Consider the following 15,677-nt stretch of genomic DNA (forward strand, 5'->3'; position numbering starts at 1 on the left):
CATTATTTAAGTTAGCATTCATTATTTTGTAGCATTTTATACTAGCGAAATTTTCTAACGGCTAATTCTATGTTAAAATATGAAGGTACTAACGACTGCATTTTTTATTTACCAGTTTGTTTCCAGTTTAAATTAAAGTAATATGTACACCTGAAGTGAAATTGAGAACATTAGCAAACATTTACGTTGAGTCGACCTGTTTCCTCAAGAAACATTTCTACATGCAGTTGGATATTAGTATTGAGTGCTATAAATATATACTTCGTTTGAACCAGCACATTAAAAGTTTAACACAATGATTCAAAATTTTCATTTAACTTACAACTTTAGCCTGATATTTAGTGAAACTATCGCTATTGAAGGTATATGAGCTTATGTTATTTTAAGTCCTCATTGAAAATAAAAAAGAAATTCAACACTAGCAGCCTTCTGAATTTTAAGCTAATGGAGCATAATACGGACAATGCACACGCTTATCCTTATACATTAGAATGTCCCATAAAAATGTAATTTCAATTTAATTTTTTCGGAAACTATACATTCCGAATTATATCACGATTCATAAGACCACAATGATATGCTTAATTTTCCTTTGAGTGTCGAATACGGTTTTTACAGCATTTGGCCTAATTTCGCATATACCACGATTACAAAAATCTAACATCTCTACTCATAAAATGTGAGAGACGGGCTATAACGACACACTCACCCGTTAACCTCACCGTCAACACCAGGGTCAATACTTCGCGTACCAAGACACGTAATTTTCATTAGGACGGATCATCCTCATTGCAGTCCATCAGTCAATCTTGTCTTCTGGCCATAGAGCGGTTTTCCACAAGGAGGAATATGCACGTGCCTCCAAATCAAAGACCTCATCGAACGAGGTATATAGTGGTACTGCCGGAGTTTACTTCGTACTGGTCAAAATTTGTCAAATCTATGACAAAATGGATGTGTTTATACAAGTGGGCTCACATTGATATATGGTAATAATAATATTTTGAAGGTAACCACTCTCAATCATGCCCTGACTTTCAGAGTGAGGTGGAGACGGACGGGTTATGGGTAAATCCCGTACGTTGGCTCACAGGTGATGTTCTAGAACTGTAATAGCGTTGCCCGTTACATCGAAATAGTGTAGTCGCAGTCCATGCTTCCCTCTTTACTTACAGGAATAGACTTTAAGAAAAACTGTAAATGCGATAGCGACAGATATTCAAATTAACGACTGGTGTCGTCATTCAGACATTCAACTTTCCCAAACTATATTTTCACTAGTGTGCTAGAAGAAACTTCCAGCATTTAGTGAAATGACAGAGTATTATAAAAGAGAGAACAGAATGATATTGAACTAAACCTGTTTTAATGGATTTGTGTAGAGTAATATAGCAGCGGCTTACACAGGAATCACTAACGTTGGCATTCATGTTCGGCTGGGATCTTAACACGCACAAGGCTGTCGAAGTAAACCGTCTTAAACTATAAGAGTGTGTGCCTCACACATTTTCAATCTAATTAGCCACAACTGTTAAAGCAGAACTAAGAATAGTATCCGGGATAACCGAGGCATCAATCGGCAACGCTGTTCATTATCACAAACATATATTATATTATTAAGTTGTCCACAATGTTATTGTAATGCCTTGGGAGGAGCAAGTTAGTCGGACTTCAGCCGCGATTGACGTCACCGAGTTAGGGCCTCGTCCGCTTGCCGCTGCAGCTAGCAGTCAGAAACGAGACAGGCGCGCAAAGCCAGCCCCATCTGCCACCATTCCGTTATCTCACTGCACACCTCCCGGACGGTGAGAGAAATGACTTGAAAGTGAACCCAGAACTTTTGGATTTCATTGGACTCCATGGACTCCTCCTCTCGCGAAGGATCTGGAAGGGTCAGCCGAGCTCCTGCGGTTCATTTCTGCCAGTGGTTCGGTTGAGTTCCGTCAGAAAGTGACTGCTGTGGAGCACGAGATCTGGCAGTGGACAGTGATGACTGAGTGCTATCAGTGCTCTGTATGTCTAATAAAGGCAAGTGAGGGACATTTCATCTGAGCAACAAGGGAGGGTGAATGAAGTCTGTTGAGAGTGTACTGACAGTGTACCAGGAACAGAATTGTTAGACAGTGTTGCGTGGGCGTAAGCTGTGAACTGTTCCACTGTGATTGTTTATAGCGAGTGAAATTGTGAACTGCCCTAGGGTCTAAGTGACAGCTGTAAAATAATTTGTAGTGTGATTGTTTAAGTTTGTAAGCGATATAGTGAATTACTAGCGTGGCTAAGCAGTAAGAGCAGACAGAGTGAGAGGGAGAGGGTGGAGAGAGAGAGAGAGAGAGAGAGAGAGAGAGAGAGGAAGCGAACTGGTGTATTTGTGTTCCTGTGCTGTTGTACAAGCAATTATTTTTAATAACGGATTTTAAAAACAGGCAATTCCTTTAGTTAACTGACGAGTAACTCGTATTAGTTTATTTTATGTAGTAAATGCTAACGCATTGGAGAGTTTCTTTCGTTCATCACCAATCAAAGGGAAATTATATTGCTTTAATTTCAAGTCGTTATATTGGTGAATATACACTGACTTAGCAAATGTCATGGGATAGTCACCTAATAGCTTGTGGGGCCTCCTCTGGCCCTGCAAACTGCAGTGAGATGCCGTGGAAGTGAGTCGACATGTCCCCGGTAGTCCTCTGGACGCAGCTGACACCAAATCGTTTGCAGAGCGGCCGCCAATGCTGGTCTGTACGTGGGTGCTGGATCCATAGCACGGAGTCTGCGTTCCAGGACATTCCAGATATGCTCGATAGGGTTCATATCGGGGCTCCTGGGTGGCCATGGTAGTCGTTGGACCTCCTCTGCATGTTCCTGGAACTATTCCCGGGCGACGTGGGAGCGATGTGGCAGCGCGTTATCATCTTGAAACACTGCAGAACCGTCTGGGCTCTAGAAGGCCAAAAATTAATGGAGATGCCACCGAGCAGCTCAACATACCGCGTACCATTCGAGGTCTCTTCCAGAACAACTAGGGGACCCATTCCATACCAGGAAAATGCACCCCAGACCATAAGAGAGACACCAGCGCCCTAGACCACACCTTCGAGGCAGACGGGATCCATCGCTTCATGTGGTCTGCGCCATACACGGTGCCTCCCATCGGCATGGTGCAGTTGAAATCGTGATTCGTCCTACCATATCACGTTACGCCATTGTTCCAGTGTCCATCTCTGGTGACTGGCGAAAAATGCGCGTCGTTGTGCCCGATGACGTTGGGTTAACTGTGGCACCCGTGTGTGGCCCCGGCTCCCATACCCCATAGAACCCATGTTCCTACGGATTGTCCACTGGGAGTCGTATCTAGCACGGCCTGTGTTGAACTGAGCAGTGATTTGTTGCACGGTTGCCAGTCTGTCACTATTGACAATCCGTCTCAGATGTCGCCGGTCACGGTCATCGAGGGTGACTGGACGGCCAGTCGTGCGTCTGTTGTGGACGGTGACACCCGCATCCAACCATTCACGATACACCCTGGACACGGTTGATCGTGTGAATCCGAATTCCCTTACCACCTCCGAAATAGCACTTCCCATCCATCGGGTACCGACCACCATACCCCGTTCGAACGGTGTCAGCTCACGACGACGTTTCACGTTACACCTGTCACATGCACAGCCACTGCTCACAAGGTCTGCTATACAACTGCCGCTGGCACAGAGGGCGTGTGGTGCGCATACAACACACCTACGCATCAGTGCTCCGCTATCCCATGACATTTGCTCAGTCAGTGTATTTTCAGAATCATGCAAAGGATAATTTGAATGCTTAATTACAACACTTTTCATGAAAAATAAATACACATTCTACTTATTTCACATCCACAACCTTTGTAATTACCAACTAAACGAGTGAAATCATACATAATGCTATGCAAATCTAGTCCAATTCCTGAGGGCTTTACAATACTGGTACACTCTCTCTCCAGGGGTCATAAATATGGGGGGACCTTAGCCTGGGTTAAGGGTGAAGTCCTCAACAGCATCTACGGCGAAGAAGATGACCTTCGGTACGGTGGAAATGGCGGAAGGGGCAAACCTTGTCTAGGGTTACAAGGTGAAAACTGGTCAACGGTCTCATTGGCGGATGAAGAGATGAATCTCCCAACGTCAGAGAGGGCGGATGAGCTACCTCAAGGAAGCGAATCATGGTTGAAGAACATATAATTCCCAAGGCATCTGTTCCCCGATTTGGCGGCCTTAGGTCAGCATCTGTACCCCCAGGTTAGGGGCGGCTGGAAGAAACCTCTGGGGCTCACAACATTGGTTGTAAACTGGTGACTCAAGTAGTTACCCCAAACTCATTTTTACCCTTCATGAGAAAGTGTAATGTGAAACAAATTACCTCAGGTGCACCGTTGTGCACAAGCAGACATTCGGATTCTGGGAAAGCTTCAGCGTTACACAGAGACGATACGGAGCGTCTTGGAACCTCAAATATAATCAAATGCAAATGCAAATACCCGAATTTCATAGCCATCTTCAATGCTAATTTTCCTCTTAAAACTGGAAAGTTTAAATACCTTACAGACACTCTTAGAAATCATCGAATTATCATAACGGCACTTCAGGAGACCAGATATAATGATGAAAACAACTTCGACTCTGAATCTTTCAGGATATACAAGGGAAATGCTGATCAAAGAGTCATGAAAAACGTGCCACACCAAAGAACTGGCTTCGTAATAAACAAGAACGTCCTGGATTCCATAGTCCAGTTCGAGTCCCAAGGTGAAAGTGGAACTATTTTGGGATTAGTTGGACGTTGTCATCCAAAGGGTACCTGGAAAACACAACATCAAACTAATGGGAGACTTCAACGCCCAGATAGAAAAGAAGGAAAGGTATCGACATGCAGTCGGGAAAAATACCCAGTGCATAACAGGACCAATCAAAATGGTGTCAGACTTATACAGTTGTGCCAAGCCCATGGTATGATACTGAATCCACAGTTTTTAAAAATGCTGCCTAGAAAAAAATGAACGTGGATCTCACCAAACCCTAACTTGGATGACTTTCAACTGGACCATGTGGCTATTAGAAGTTCATTAGGGAGACACATAATGCCAAAGTCCTCAGGAGAGCTAATTTAGTCTCGGACCATTACATGTCGAAGATGAAGATCAAAATCATCCCCAGAAGGAGAGACATGGCCCTTAAACATACAAGTAAACGATATTACCAAGAGAAAATTTTAAATTAAAAAGAATGCCATCTTGCGACACAGGATATACACAAACAAGATTGGGATCAAATAAAAGGGAACTTATTATCAAAAGCCGAACAATTAGCCTCTATAACAAAAGTAAAACCAAAGCATGCTTGGTGACGATCCATTGAAACAAAGGGAGGAAGCATGGCACAAGTGGCAGTCGCAACGAACGGAAACCAATATACAAACATTCTTGAATATCAGAAAGATGGTCAATAAAAATCAAAAAATGAAGAAAGGCCTATGAAACAAATATACTTATTCAAATAGATGAGGACTTTACTAAAAACAAGGCAAGAAGTTTCTACCAAATCTTTAAACAGAGAATAACGAAGTACAAGCCACCGACACTACAGTTACGGGACAAGAATGGAAATGTAGCACTTAACAAATCTGATAACTGCAGGATACTAACCGACTACTTTGAACATCTCCTCAATTGTGAAACCCCAGTCAGAAAAATGACATTTAACGTCCCAACAAATACCAATCCCGACATATAGCCGCCAACCTTCGAGGAACTAGAAAAGATCATCTCGAGCCTTAGAAACAACAAAGCATCGGGAGAAAACCAGATCACAGCCGAACTTTGGAAGAATGCCAACAAGGAAGCGATATAATCCCTACAAAAGATACTGAAGAAATTTGGGTCAAAGAAAGGATTCCAGAAGAATTGAAGATGGACCTTATCCACCCAATCCACAAGAAGGGGGGGGGGGGAATGAACACCAACAACTATAGAGTCATATCACTATTGGCTATTACATATAAGATGTTCTGAAAGGCCTTACCTAATAGAACAGAACCACAGTTAGATCATCAATTGGGAGAATATCAAGCGGGATTCAGGAATGGGAGATCCTGTCCGAACAAATCTTGAACCTTAAAAATTTCATAGCATACCAGAAATCTAGGGCAAAATCGTACGTCATCACTTTATTGAATTCCAAAATGCGTATGTCTCACTAGACGGGGAAAGTCCCCCTTCTGTACTCAAAGAATTCGGCCTAGACAACAAAACAACAAACCTCATTAGGGAAACTCTCACTAACACATTTTCCAAAGTCAAATTCGTAGGGAGATTTGTTGGCACCTTTTGAGATCAACACTGGTGTCCAACAGGGTGACTGACTGCCCCCCATACTGTTCAATTGTGCCTTGAAGAAGGTAGTCAGAGAATAGAATAAGACAACCAGTGGTGGATTTCGATTGAGATCGGCAATAAAGGGTATGAAGGTCAATTGTTTATCTTTCGCAGACGATATGGCCATATTAGCTGCGACGTAGGAGGAAGCCAAGGAACAGTCCTTAGAACTGCTGAAGCAAGCAGAGATGATAGGTCTCACAATCGCCTTTGGAAAGACCAAAATAATAACCAACATTAAGAATCCTCCAAAATATTTCAAGGTGGGGTAACCAAAAATAGAGATCGTCATGGACTTCAAATACTTTGGTGAATGGATCAGTTGGAATGTTCTTGAGAAGAAAGCAATGGAATCTCGACGAACCGAAATAGAAACAGCCGTCCAGCTTACGAAAGAAAAGAAGTTTCTACAAAACTTTAAACAGAGAACAACGAAGTACAAGCCACTGACACTAGAGTTACGGGACAATAATGGAATATAGCACATAACAAAACTGATAACTGCAGGATACTAACAGACTACTTCAAAAATCTCCTCAATTTTGAACTACTCCCCTTCCCACCCCTCGATACTCTCCTTAAATCTTCCGTCATCTCATAATTTACTTACTGTCACAGCTGAACTTCACTTGTACCTGCGAGTATGATCCTAGAAAATCCCTCTCCTGGAATTCCAAGATCAGTTATTAAAATACAGTAGTCAAGCCTGAAGCCCCTTATACTGCAGAAATACTGTCTAAAACTACACATGGTCCATTGGAAAAATTAGAGATAAAGTAAAGGAAAATACTACGAAAAATTCTGGGCTCCAAATTCCATAATAATGGACTTCCACACATCAGCAATGGAACCTTGTGTAGGAAAACAGAAACTATTTCCAATACAATAAGGAAAAGGGGAACTGACTTCTATGGCCACATCCTAAGAATGGACCCGAAAAGGATTACTAAAAGAATCTTCGGCTATTTCCGCAATAAGAAAACCAAGCCGAAGTGGTTTAAGGACACTGAGAAGGACCTACGAGAATTCCAAATTACAGAAGAGATGCTTGTAGATGGATCCGCGAAGCAAATAAATAAAAATAAAGAGGTTTCAGGACAGAGTGAAGCCCAAACGACTACACAGAATTTCTGAAGAAGAGAGGAAGGCAAGATCTGAAAGGATGAAAAAGTACTGGGAGGACAGGATAACACGACTCACTAACCATTGACTGATCTATCATACCCCAAAGTGGGTTCAACGGACAAGAAAATATGCAAACCTCCAGCTTTTAAATTGAACTTTGGTCAGCAGGCAGTGTTTTCCTGAGCAATGCGTAATGCGTTAGATTATAGTCCTTTTTGCCTTAATCTGCAAGGCATGGTGTTTGTTAATACATTTTATGCGTATTGCCTTCATCTTCTCTCCTTACGACAGGACATCTAGATTTGGGGTTCCTTATGGGCAACTGGCGTTGTGTCGACCTGGGCCATCCACTCTATAGTTCTTCACATACTTCCCTCCTCGCCTAGTTATCTGTGCTCGTCACAAAAGTATTGCCCTCAACTCCATTGCAATTACTCTCTGAGATTTGTGGCTCTTACATAGAGTTACAATTTTCCATTTTGAAAACTGAGGAACTACTCCCCTTCCCTCCCCTCGACACATTCCTTAACTCTTCCGTCATCTCATAATTTACTTACTATTACAGCTGAGCTTCACTTGTACCTGTGGGTATTATCCTGGAAAATTTCCTTTATTTTGTACTCTGGAGAAAAAGAAAAACTACCAGCATGCCCAAATTGGGTTATGCTGCCTCGTCAAATGGCAGAGTTATTCATCTCTTGATAAGGTTGTATTTTCCTAACAATTTATGGAAAGTATAAAACAATTTTCAAAACATAGGAAATATGCCATGTTTTATATTTTCTTATGTCTAGAGTAATGACATATCGCCGTTGCGTCTACGAAAACAACTATGTGAAATACTTCCAAGGTTAAAAATCACGATGAACTTCAAAGAATTCTCGTTCTAAAGGAGATCTGTGCTGCCGGTCAGTATTTGCCCAACAACATCGTCACATAGCGGTTTTCACAGGTGCAATGACGATATATTTTATAATTTTTAAAATCAAGAAAATATGAATTAATGGAAATAACAGAAAAATTTGTAACATTAAGATGAATCCTCACATTTCAAATATGCTTAAATGGAAATACCAGCAATATTCTGATTCACCAACAGAAAATTCATGTTCATGGTGTCAACAGAAATATAAGGCCGAGATTTTTCTAATATATTAGCAATTGAACGAGCCTTCGTGTATTATTAGACGTTGAGTGTGCAGCGCTTTGCTCACAGAGTATTATCGGGCTTATAATTTGGACTAGGACGCCTTAATTGAGAGAATTTATTAACTTTCAACAGTAAAGTTTTCTTAAACTTCCGTTAGGGACTGCAGTCAGTAGGTTCTTACCGAAGTGTATGCGGTTCACATTTCGGTCAATGCAGATGAAGTTTTTTAATCCTCACACACGTTTATTATATAACGTATACTGCAAGCGTGTCTCTCTTGTCTAATGATGTATCATTAATTGTAATTTTTCGACATTTGACTTGACATTATAGGCTTCTGTCACATTCAAATTCCTTGAATTAGTGCTAAGTACACCTATGTGCAAACATTTGGGATATGAAATCGGGAATCGACACTGTCCGACGCTCTCAAAACAAAACTAAGACAATTTAACCTATCACACCCATTCACTTATTATTAGAGCAATCATTGACGAAATATTCTTTATATATATAATAATATTTTATTTTCCTCAAACAATATTTCTTGTAGTGTAACTGAATAGTGTGGTTTGAAGTGCAGCAAGAACTTCATAGACGATCTCACGATTTCCAGTTTCAGCCTACCATGAATGAATACGAACAGTAGCTGTTAGTACAAATGACTTTAAATTATTCCAGAAAGCGTAACTTTCTATGAAAGCGGTGTAATAGTAAACCAATAAAAAGGAACTCTTTATGGGCGCCAGGAAGAGATGCATACGCAAGAGCTAAAACAGTTTCACATTTTACCCGTCACATTAATAATGACCGAATTTTTCATAAAATATCGTTTGCCTATCTGCGGTGTTCTTTCCGGAGGGCTTTAGTCTGTCATATAAATAACAATTACTCACTTTATTTGGTAATCTTTCCGAGCGCGACCGCTCGGGTCTGGCAGCGACCGTAAATATTAATGGAACAGCCGCTGTATTGTTGGCACTATTGATTAGTAGCGTAATTATGGCCGTGGATTCCTCAATGTGTGTAATTTGCCCATCTACAAACAATATGCATCTCCATAACGGGGGTAATATGGGACGGAGTACGGTAGCTTTAGCCGGGCATTTGGATGTGCACGGAATTATATCACATACTAGTACATCCTTCGTTCCTGGGAAGAAGTAACTGTACCGATTCAATGCATTAAAGTCAAGGGAAAAGGAACTATCTTGAAGAATTAACGGAAATATTACTATGAACAAACTGACAAGTTTTAAAATCATCGGGCCAGGTCGGGGATTTTAGTCGTGTCAGGTTAATTCCTCATACCCGAGGACTGTGTGTTTACGTTTTTCTCAACACATTCTTCTTCATACACACACAACACACCACACTACCAAACACCACAAAATCACGCAATATTGAAAACATCCCTCGTCATGCAGATGCCATCAGCAAGAACATCCGACTTAAAACACTGCCAAGTCCACATGTGTGACATAGATAGAACCCTCGTCCCCACCAAGTTGGGAAACGACGGCAAAAGATAAGTATAAGATGATGAAGAAGAAGAAGAAGAAGTAATATTACTTCATTTATAGTCCAGGAATGTCCTCATTCATCGACGCAGTGTGCGTGTATAGCATATGTTTGATAAGATAGGAATGGGTAAATTTAAAACAATTTTGATCAATGGAAAATGGCAAATAAAAGTGTAAACACCCTATGAGATGGGTTAAAAGAAATTGTTGAGGAGTGTGAAAACAGGTAGATACCTTTAAAAGCGATAAGGACCTATTATAACATAACGGGAAATAACGAGATTAAGAATGAATTGCATATAAGAAAGAAATTGAGTTGGTAATGGTTGCGGGAGTGAGAGGAGGTTGAAGGAGCTTACTAGAATATTGTATTTAGTAAACAAATTAGCAAAGGATACCGTGATGACAAATATAATTGGCAGCCATGTGGATTTGTGGAAGCAATGGGATGATATATAGGCAGAAACAGGTTCCAGGAAGGATATTCCAGGGATCATTAATGAATACGGGGAGTGTACAACGAGGACGTACAGAAGGCAGAAATGTTCAGTCAGCACTATGCGAAAGTAGTAGGATATAAGGGTAGTGTTCAGATAGAGAAGACGACTAATACTGGCGAATTACGGAAAGTTACCTATGATAAGAAAAGCTTTAACAAAAAGATAAAAATGTCGAAAGCTAGAAAAGCATATGGGACTTTTTTTGCTATTTGCTTTACGTCTTATGGCGACGATGGGATAGGAAAGGCCTAGGAAATGGAAGGAAGCAGCCGTGGTCTTAATTAAGGTACAGCTCCAGCATTTGCCTAGTATGAAAATGGGAAACCACGGAAAACCACCTTCAGGGCTGCCGACAGTGGGGTTCGAACCCACTATCTCACGATTACTGGATACTGGCCGCACATAAGCGACTGCAGCTATCTAGCTCGGTACCATATGGGATTGATAAGAGTTCTAGGTATATATTAAAGTCTATGAGTTGGGACATAGTGCCATATCTGAAATACTTATTTAATTACTGTTTTCATGAAGGGACAACAAATGAGTTGCAATAGTAGTCCCAGTGTACAAGAGAAAGGGTGATAAACGTAAAGCGGATAATTACTGGTCAGTCAACTTGTCATATGTTGTTTGTAAGCTTTCGGAAGGGCATTGTTTCTGATTATATTGGACACGTTTACGAAATTACTTAATGGTTTGATAGAAGGCAATTCGGGTTTAGGAAATGTTACTGCAGTGAGGCACAACATGTAGGATTCCAGCAAGATATAGCAGATATTGCTGATTCAGGTCAAATGGAATGTATCGCTAATGACCTATTCAAGGCTTTTGATATGGTAGATCATGGAGTTTACTGACGAAGATGTGGGATATTGGGCTAGAAAAAATAGTGTTTGAATAGGTGGCTCAATTTCTAGAAAATAGAACTCAGGGAACTAGAGTAGATGAAGTGTTATCTGATCCTGTAATGATAGGATGGTAAATAAGGGACTGAAGTAATTTTACTAGGGATATGTTCGGTTCATTTCCAAATTCTTTGAAAACATTTAAGAAAATTTAAGGAGTTTTGGAATCTGGGAGCTTGGGGACAGTCTTAAATGGAGACGATTGATTGCTTGCTTGCTTGCTTGCTTGCTTGATTGATTGATTGATTGATTGATTGATTGATTGATTGATTGATTGATTGATTGATTGATTGATTGATTGATTGAAGAAATGTTCAGGTTGCATATGGAAATGTTTAAATAACATAATTAATTTTGCTTCAATGAATTCCATTTATTAACAGGACGGATAAAGTTTACAATGGTCAGTCAAAGTTATATGGATCTTGATGTTGTTTTATTCACACACCGATTTCTCTAAAATCATTAAAATGAAGTTAAGTATATAAGAAATTATGTTGTGTTGAGGTGGAACCAAATTATTATTTAACGTTTAACTCAGAATAGTAAACACAACGAAAAAGTACAGTTCTACGTAACTTTGGACACAGTATGAAATGAAAAACACTCAGCATGTTACTAGACCAAACACATTAAAGAACCTCCTCAGATAGAACATCACATTTTAGAACAGTTTTCAATTCAGTCATATGAGTCAATAACGTACTGGTCCTCCGCGGAACTTGAGCCATTCGCGCGACAGAACATGCTCAGCACCAAATCATTGAGCATTTCTGGATCCCAACGGCCCATTCTTCGATGACAGCATATTTTATGGTCTGAATCGTTAGTGGCGGATTTTCAAGGTTAGAAATTGTTCTTTTTAAGAAAGGTACATGCTTATATTTCACGTCTTTTTCTTTTTGATAAGTTTATTTACTGGTTCTGCTGCCTGCTGTGGAAATATTTGTTGTTGATTTTTTACTGCGTAACATTAGTACACATTTCAATTTACTACCTGGTTGTGTGAAAGTAGCTCATTCTAAAGTATACTTTTGAAATTACACCAAAATAATTAATAAAATATTTTTGCACGAATATTCCACCAGAAACCTCCACATCGTTACTGTACACAAAGCAACTTGCCTTCCACTTCCACAATATTTTTTATTTATCTTTACACACCGATCAGCGTTTTCTCATCCATATTTGAAAATTACGAATGGAAACACAGAAATTGCACTTACAGCAAGCGAGTATTACTGACAGGCGCACTAAAATATCACAATGTCAGAAATTACGACATATTACACGTTTCTAGACAGCAAGGCTGCTTGAAGAACGCTTAACCTCACACCTGGCAAGATAGCTTAGAATATAAATATATAACGATTTGAAAGCACTGTTTACACTTTGATGTACTGAGGAAAGGTTATCCCGCCTGGTGGTCATGATAGTTAAGGCGTGCCGGACTGAGTGGCTGAGATGGTTGAGTCTCTGGCCTTCTGACCCCAACTTGGCAGGTTCGATCCTGGCTCAGTCCGGTGGTATTTGAAGGTGCTCAAGTACGTCAGCCTCGTGTCAGTAGATTTACTGGCACGTAAAAGAACTTCTGCGGGATTAAATCGCGGCACCTCGGCGTCTCCGAAAACCGTAAAAGTAGTTAGTGGGACGTAAAGTCAATAACATTATTATGTTATCAGTTAAGGCGTTGAAGTCTAAGCGGTCTGACACCGTGGTTAGTCGTTTCGAATCCTGTTGGTAGAACATATTTTCACCATCAGAATAGTGGCTGGCGGGATAAGGGAGGTGGTGGTATACTATTTCTAACCACCAGATTACGTACCAAAAGCCGGACGGGCGGTGACGTTAAGCCCTGAGAAGACCCCTTTGGCACTATTCGACAAGAGTAGGTTTTGAGCCGGCACCGGGTTTCACCTTCTCCCTTCTCCTTCCCTACCCGCCACCACAGATTCATCTCACCTCATACACGAGCCCATTGGGGAACGGGACAAGGGTTGGACAAACAAACAAACAAACAAACATACTGTGGAAAAGTTGTTGGTGTTATATGGTTAGAAATTCTCAAAATTATGCATGATAAGCTGATTCTACTACCCACGCTGCTACGTTTTAAGGTATTGTGTTGTTTTAGTGTGGGTTCTGATGTTACCGACTGAAATTATTTGAATTTACAACTTTGTAAAATACTTCTGTGGTTTATATAAATTGATTACATAACATTAGTAACTTTCATTTATAGACAGAAGTTCGTCAGTGCAATCTGGTATGTTTACCGTTTCAACTGCAAGACTAGATTCAAAACAAAGGGAGCAAAGATTACGCAAGTGGACCACTATACTTTTCCCTTATATGTGGAAATTCTGAGTTGTGGACGACTTCAGCATGAAAGAAAATTGCGTAATCCAGATTCTGCCGTCAGTGCGCCAGCGGTCATTATTTATTGTTCTCTATTCTATACCGTAGTGCGAATGAACTCAACCAGCTGTAAAATTGTAAATTGTGGCTTCCTCAAATCCATGAAGCGTATAAATGGCAATTTCAGAAATCGAACGAAATAAATATCAAACATCATCGGTATCCCTGGAGATTGCAAGAAATATTAATGCATCCGATTTTACAAATACCTTTACTATATCATCTCTATTCGTTCACAATATAAATGGTGTAAATTAGTTAGAACCTCGGTTTCATGTCTACCAAAAGATCATGAATGTACCAAGCAACAGTTACTAGTCAGTATAGACAGGTGTTTCATTTACTACTTAGTGATTAAGAAGAATTAATTTTTCTGAAGGAATATAGTTTGAGAAGGGTTATAATGAAGTTTTGTGCCGGTAATTTTAATTCTCGTCTTCCGTCACCAAATGTTTTTAGTGTTTCTAAGGGCACAGTTTCGCCAAGGATCGTCCAAGGTACTGGCAATAATGATAATTTAGTCTTGTGGACAATACGAAGAAGTTTAAACTGTCAGTAGAAGTAGGCATTTAAAGAAGATGGGTTCAGAGAAACGTTTCTACGATTACGTTCCATGGTTGGTACATACGTATCTACTAGGAGAGGAATATGATTGCAGACTACACTTTTCTCTGATTGTGTGGCATGAGATTAATGGAGATGGCTTTAAGTTCTATTCAAAGAATGTTTGCAGTTATGAAGCAAAGTTTTAATTGTCTCTCACTGTTAGTGGACAAACATGTACCTAATAGAATCTTGAAAACTGTTACGCTTGTAAGTCAAATGAAACAGCGAGATGTTACATTTTGCGACGGAGTACCTTTTGACTCCAAATACTCGGAGAATGTTTACCCATATCTGGAAGTGTTGCTGAAATACGTAGTTCGAAGAATGTGGATACTTTACATATATTTTAACTCTTTGTTCTAGAATGACGACGCTCTTTTCGGAAAGTACTCGAAACGGAAGGATTAACTGAAGTGCTATTGTCGATCTCTAGATTTATTTTTTATTCGGGCCTAGTAAAAAATAAAATGTTCACCTATAAATCGAGAACACACAATGACCATGAACAATCCACTGAAGAAACCAATTTAGACTTTCAAAATTACCAGGAGTTTTACTTTGGTGTTACTAGAGAACTACAGGTTAATATTTAGGGACAGAGAACAATTTGTGTATGAAACGATAGTTATAAATCCTGATGGACAGTAATACGTGATCAAATAATATGTTTGTGGCCGGAAATGGATAATGACTTTGTGGCAGCTTGCTTCACTATTATTATTATTATTATTATTATTATTATTATTATTATTATTATTATTATTATTATTATTATTATTATTATTATTCAGTCATTTCCACAAGTTATACATATTGTTTCTTTAAATTCTCTGATCATAATTGTGACGGTAATTATATTGATGACCTTCGTTATTTAATCCCTTCAATACGCTTACAATATCCCGAAATCAATCACAGTTCTTGAAATATGTCACTGAATATTCTAATAAGATCCGTTGTTGTGTCTTACACACTTCTAAAAAGTTGTTCTCGGAAATTAAAAATATGCATTAATATACGAACAGTTTTATTCTCATTATAATTCTTAAC

Source organism: Anabrus simplex, chromosome 2 (genome assembly GCF_040414725.1).
Source record: "Anabrus simplex isolate iqAnaSimp1 chromosome 2, ASM4041472v1, whole genome shotgun sequence".
In the NCBI taxonomy this organism is placed as follows: Eukaryota; Metazoa; Arthropoda; class Insecta; order Orthoptera; family Tettigoniidae; genus Anabrus; species Anabrus simplex.